Raw genomic sequence first — 6,717 nt, 5'->3', positions numbered from 1 at the left:
TTTTCCCCCTCCCTCGCTCCCTCCCTCCCTCCTCTTCCTCCTCCCCTTTCCTCTCAGGATTTACGGGACGCAGCAGGAGAAATGCTCCTTAAACGGAGGAAGGAGAAGAATGATCGGAGAGACAGAAAAGTTGTTACAAGGTCATCCAGACGGAGAGAATGACAGTTTAGTGAAGGAGGAAGAAAGAAAGAAAAGCAAAGAAGTAGACCACTAGAGTCTTCAAAAATCTGCTGTGGGGCAGCAGACGTTTGCTGTCTGTGGTGCTGATGAGAATGATGAGAATGACTTTTGACACATCTGTTGTCATGGTTTGTGAGAAGCTGTTTCCTGTCTTTATGAAGACACATCAGAATACTAACCTTGTATCCACAACTGTCAAGTGAGTCCCCTGCTGCGATCTGCAGCTCTAAGTGGCTCAAATCCATGTCAGCCAGAAATGTTTGTTGTTAAATGTTTTGATTTATCTATGCTACTTCTGCATTTCAGGCTTTGAAAACAAACACAACTGGAAAAAGACAACAAATTGATTCTAAGTTTGTATTAAAATTCATGTTAACAATGCTAGACAATAACATGTTCAGCTCATTTAGATGTTTTAGATAGATGGATAGATGTTATTGTGTCAAATGCTTTGCTTTAAAGCTTCATTTTTGTGTGAGCCAACTATTCAACCCCATTTTGTTCCTTGTTTATCTCTGAGCTTTCACTGTGTGAAATTCGTAAGTGTTTCTGCTGTGCTGCTTAGTGAGGACGGACCAACGCTACTTCAACATTTTTATTCTTCATTGTTTTTTGTCAAAAATAGTCATTTCTCATTCTAAAAGGATATTTAATGTCCAACTCAGATCATCTTTTAATCTGCTTTAACCAAAATCCAAAAACATGTGTAGTTTACTAGGACATAGTTTCTGCAGAGCAGCAGGAGTTCATTAGAGTTGTGGGTGGGACCATTGGCATGAAACAACCCTGCTCAGGAAGGGTCCCCTTCCTGTTGCTGAGCGGTCTCTGTTTACGCTCTCTCCCACCAGTCTAAAGCCCCTCACACCCCCAACCTAACATTACCGGTGCAACAAAAATGACGAGTAACATTGTAGCTATCCAACCGTCCAGTTTAGAGCCAGATGTGAGCTCAGACGAGGAAAACAAAGACGTACAGAAGTCTATTTGTCTACAAACTGATGAATCAGAATGGTGCGGAGCAGGAAGCTTAAGTCCACTCAGCATATTTTTTATGTCTCAAAGAAGCTTTTTTCAATTGGTATTTATTTGTCTCTTCCTGATTCTCAACGATGTGAATAAAAATTACTCACAAGTGCAGTTTTAAGCCTAATTTTTTAATATATGTTCTCTATCATCAGAAAAATCCCACAAGAACACTGTAAAAACATAATTTTCATTTAAGTGGGTATTTAAGCCAGGCAGCAGTGGATGCAGTTCACTGTTTTCCAGCCAGAGGTACTGCTGGCTTTCGCTCCACTTAAAATTATTTTTTTAAATTTAAAAGTCATAATGAAAAGGATTGAAACAAAATGACTAAAAACCTCTTACTTCAAGGCTAAAATGAAGCCAGATGAACAAGATGACTGGATGACAAAATGAAAATGAACTATTTACATGGCAAAGTAACGCTGTGTTTAATGGTTAGATGCAAAGCTTACATTTGTCAATTGAACAAGCTCACACAGCTCCTGCTTTGTATCAACATTTTATTCAGTGACCGCTCTGATGATATTGATAAGATCCACAAGTAAACTTCATTCCATTTTCTCTGAAATATTTTGAATTTTTGGGAGATAAGAATTCATGCAAATAACAAATAAGCAAAACATTGGGATCTATTCTACTCTTTTTTTCTCTTTCAATTTTGTAGCTTGCAAACTCTACTCTAGTCTACCAGACAAACATCTCTATCTTTAGAATTGCACGGATGAAACTTGAGTGTAATTTGACACTCTGGCACTTGGGCACATGCATTCTCACACACAGTCACTTGGATGTTTAGGAAGACGTGTGCACAGATCCTCACACGCAGTCAATCACACACATACAACAGCAACAGGATAGCAAGGGTTATTTTACAACAAAGCTGTCTGGAATTACAGTTATTTCCCATTGCTGAGAATTCAGAGGAGACAATCACGCAGGAAAGTCTGTTCTAAGAAACCACTCCATAAAGGAGTCTGTGACATGGCTCCTTTTCTTGGATCCGTGTAAGAATCGGTTGTTTTAAACCAAGAATTGTGGCATTCCTAGTTGGCACCAGCAACCCTGTGACACCAAAAGTGATTCAAACCTCTTCCACTTCAAACAATGACCTGGAAATTGCTACAAAAAATATAAATAGTAAAAAAAACAAAAATACAACTTATTTTAAAATGAGTCCAAAATAAAAAATGGGACTTTATATTTATATAATTATTTGTTGTCTGTTAGAAAAAGCATTAGAAGTGATTTGAAATAGTGCCAGTTAAAAACACATTTATTATCTACATTAATCTCAGATTCTGGTGCGTCCTTAGGCTCTTGTAAACTGTGTAGCATTTCCCACAGGAGTACCGGTAGTTATTTGAAGGGGCACATGGAGTTTTAAAGGTTAACTTCAGAAAACTACAGTGACCTCTAGTGACTTGGTTTCACCTGAGAATGATCTGTCTCTGAGTCCTTTTGTGCTTGTGTGCTGCTTTGTCAACAGATGGAGCCAGAGTCAACAAACACAGTCTGAAGACCTGCTCAGGCTATAACACATTTGTTTTTGTGTGTTTGCCAGAAACCCCCCAAACCCCGTTCAGTTTATTACACCACAGAGACTTAATGGTTGGGGGTTTCATGGTCTAAATAATGTGTGTAGTTAAGGAGGCTAAATGGCACTTTGTGAAAACAGAGAAGTGGCGTAGTGCCTGCTCTGTTGTGGTAAGTTAAGCACTAAGATGGTTGCAGTTTTTACAAGAAATTATGAAAGGAAAGCAAAATAGAATTGTGGTTGTTGAGATGGTAACTCACATTTGAAGAGGATTATGCATCATCTGCATCATGCAGACCTTTCTGTTCCACAACCTGCTGCTACTCTTCGTATCTGCATTTTCCTGTTCATCTTCTTCAGCAGTCTGTCTTCCTTCCACTTCGCACATGTGACTAATAGAACAGCTGACACGTGGATCAATAGGATTACTATTGATTGGGTCATTCTTAACGGCCTAGCTCACGTTGGGGCTCAAAGTCACATCTGGCCTTTTATCTGTTGCTGCTGTTCCAACTGTCAGCCGATGTTTAACGGTCTCATCTGTGTTTAAGATTGGGCTTCGCCTGCACTGCACCCACTGATCATTTCTTATCTGAATCTTTGACTGTTTATCAGATACTGACTGTCAGGAACCGGTAATGTATGACCCAAAATGCAGAAGACCCAACCTGATTACAGGAACTTTGAAAGAAAAAACCAAAACAAACTTCAAAAACATGAACAAATTGTGATAGAAGGGAACAAAAATGGTAATCAGATGACCTGAAAACCAGACACTTAAATACTCTGAGGAGGATTAACTAAATTGAAGACAGTTGTGAATACTCAGTAAATGAAACCAGGTGAGACTGACAGAAGAAAAAAACAAGGCTGAAAATGGAACATTACAAAATCCAAGACTACATAACAGAAAACAAACCAAAGGAAGGGGCCCAATCCTCACACTTAAAGTCAGAGAGAGTGTTTGATGATGAGCAGACAGATTGGACAGTTTCACATGTTGGTCATCTTATCATTGATTTACAACGTACTGTTTTGTCCAAACCAAATGACTGACCAAGATTTTTCTCTTTCCTTTCAAAACAAGAAGACAGAAAAAGAATAAACATATTGACGAGCAACAGAAAAGCAGAAGGATATAGAGCCAGAGAAAAGAAGGAGGTCAAGCTGATCTGAAGGAGAAAAGTGTTATTCAGCATGAGATGTCCAAGACGAAGGCAACACACACACATGCTGTTTGCTCTACTATATACTGAACAAAGTAGTGCAAACTGTATTGTAAGAGGTTAATCTGTGCATTCCTTTAAAACTCTTGAGGTTATGTGAAGTATTCATGCAGAAAAATTTATAAATGAATGTGCACAAATAATACAGTGCGAAAAAGTAAGTGTTAAGCTACGTTCACACCACCCTCGGCAGTGCGTGTTCAAGCGGCCACTTCCTTTTGAAAGTAAATGCGCGTTAATGTGTGTTTCAGGTTTCTGCGTTGAAAACTCTCAAATGGCTATAACGCAAGGATTTATGACTTTTTTGGGGCTTTACGTACAAAACGTGTGGCCATTGCATGTGTGTTGAAAGTTAAACCAGGTCAACCTTTGACCAATCAGGGACTCAAATTTAGAAGTGAAATAGGAATGGCGTCCCTTTTAATTCACAGAAGTGCCAACCATTTGCAAACTGATCACAGAGGAGAAATTCATCATTGCTGTTATATGACACCAAGTCTTTCATATATTAGAATGGAGTTGTGAAAGAAAAAGCCTGGAGCGAGATTCACCACTTCGACATTTCGCACTAAGATTCTTCTGACAGTAGGTGGTGGACATGCACTGGCAAACTATAGCAAAGGAAAAAGAAGAAGAAGACGTCCCTCCCTGCTTGTCCAGTGTGAACACCATGGGCTAAATGCGAGTTTAAAAACTAGGCGCGTTCTTGAGCGAGCGTCAGATGGCTGATGTGTCCGTCGTTTCAGATGCTGATTAGTGTCTCTTTCAAAAACTGTTTATTTTTTGCTCTCTACACTACTGACATGCTGTGCACCTATGGTAGAGTAATTGATATATTAAAACATAAATACTTAATGGTGGTCTGGGCAAGAGTTCATCAAATAGTTTGTTTGTTGTACAAGGAAAAGAAGGAACAGACATTTTCTTTCATGTGATTTAAGAAATTAACTGATCACAAGTGAGAAATAATGGGGGGTAAAATAAAAGATGCTGGAAAGCTAGCAGAGGATCTACAGGAAAGAGCAACACAAAAATAGGTATGACAGGTCAAATATCAGTGTAAAGTTATGGATAAACAGGCCTTCTTATTAATGAGCTATTTTCTAAAGTATGACAGGAATTTGACAAGAAGTAATGGAAGCAATTTGAAGATCACCTCAGGAGATGATTTTCAAACAAACAAATAAAAAAAAGGAATTTGAGGTCAAACGTATCGTGTTTGAGCTTAAAAAAGTTTTTTACAAGTTGATTAATTTTGTTGTATGAATTGTGCAGCACAAGAATTTGCCATGTCGTGTTTGCCGTTGTAATAGATGCTGTTCTGGACTCCAACTCTGTAAGTCATCAGCATTAACATCGGCATAGACAGCAGCTCTCAGTCATGTTAGCCTAACAAAAGTCTGGCGCAGACGAGTGCTGTATTAAATACATCAACACGCCTGCAATTAAAGGCTAAAATACCAAAAGTGCTGTGGAAAGGATTGGAACTGAGTTCAAAGTAAAAGATGGATGTGAGGGCAGAGGCTCAACAGGAGGAAGAATGAACCTCCTCTTATTATTTTTGGACATTTGTCCTGCATACATCCTACCAGAGACTGTCATTCTCTGATCGTTTGGGTTTCTGCAAAGTCTGAGACTAACTAAAACTAAAGACTATGAGGACAATTAGGAATTATTGAAGATATGTTATTGGTATTAAACAAATGTCATACAAAAGTGGTAGGAGTGTGTTGAAACTGTTGAGCTCTCGGTGGTCCTCTCAATTTCCATCCATTCCTTATGGTTTACTGTAATTCATTGCTTTCATATCAATATGGACGGCAGTGAGTTATGGTCTGACCTTCACAGAGCTGAGAGGATTCTAACCCCTTGGTCAGCTGGAAATACTGATAATGGTTTCCTCTTTGCAATCATCTGTGTCGCTCGTTCCATTAGGAAGCTTGTCTGCCAGGTGATCTCCGCTCGCCTCTGCCGAAGAAAACAGATTTGGGAATCAGTTAGGAACCTTGTGTGCTCAATCCGTGTAATGCATCCTTCTTTTAGTTTAATAGGCAAAAGAAAAGGGACACACGTGTGTGTCACCACATGAATGTGCTCCAAATGAAAGCAGAATTCCCCTTTTTCGTTAAAGTAACCATCCCACATTTGATTTTAGTTTTATAGCTTCTACTTATTCTGAAACCTTGTGGAAACAGAATGTTTGATTTCTTTTTTTTACACAGTTAAACAATTTAGTTTTAAATATCAAATACAAGTCAAAGCATGTGATGTTGTTCCTTTGCAATTTTATTTAAGTGACTTTTAAACCTCTTAGGCAACGTTTTTGACCCATTTTAAGTTCACGATATTTTCTTTGACTTTCATATAAATAATTAGCTAAAATAATGCCACTTTATTTGTTTAGAAAAGTTATTTAGAAAAAACTAAAAGGAAATACGTCTTTACTTTTTTATTACAATTAAGTTATCATTAAAAAATATTTTTCCATCTTTGAACTAATTTGACTTCTTTTTTAATATAAATTTACTGAAACAAATCCCTTACATTTGTTTTTTACATTTTCTTTGTAAAAATGTAAATGTTGCTGCACGTCTGTGCCGCCAGGATTTGTTCTGTTTGACAAGCCCAGGAGTTAAACCAGCAACCCTCTGTAAAGGTTTATATTTATCACCATGAAACCCTTTTACATATAAACTAGTCATAAAAATGAAAACTTTAAATCCAAACATTCTTAAATATTACATATTTAAG

This window comes from Oryzias latipes, chromosome 14, assembly GCF_053564925.1.
Source record: "Oryzias latipes strain Hd-rR chromosome 14, Olatipes_Hd-rR_3.1".
In the NCBI taxonomy this organism is placed as follows: Eukaryota; Metazoa; Chordata; class Actinopteri; order Beloniformes; family Adrianichthyidae; genus Oryzias; species Oryzias latipes.
This window is presented reverse-complemented; position numbering follows the sequence as displayed.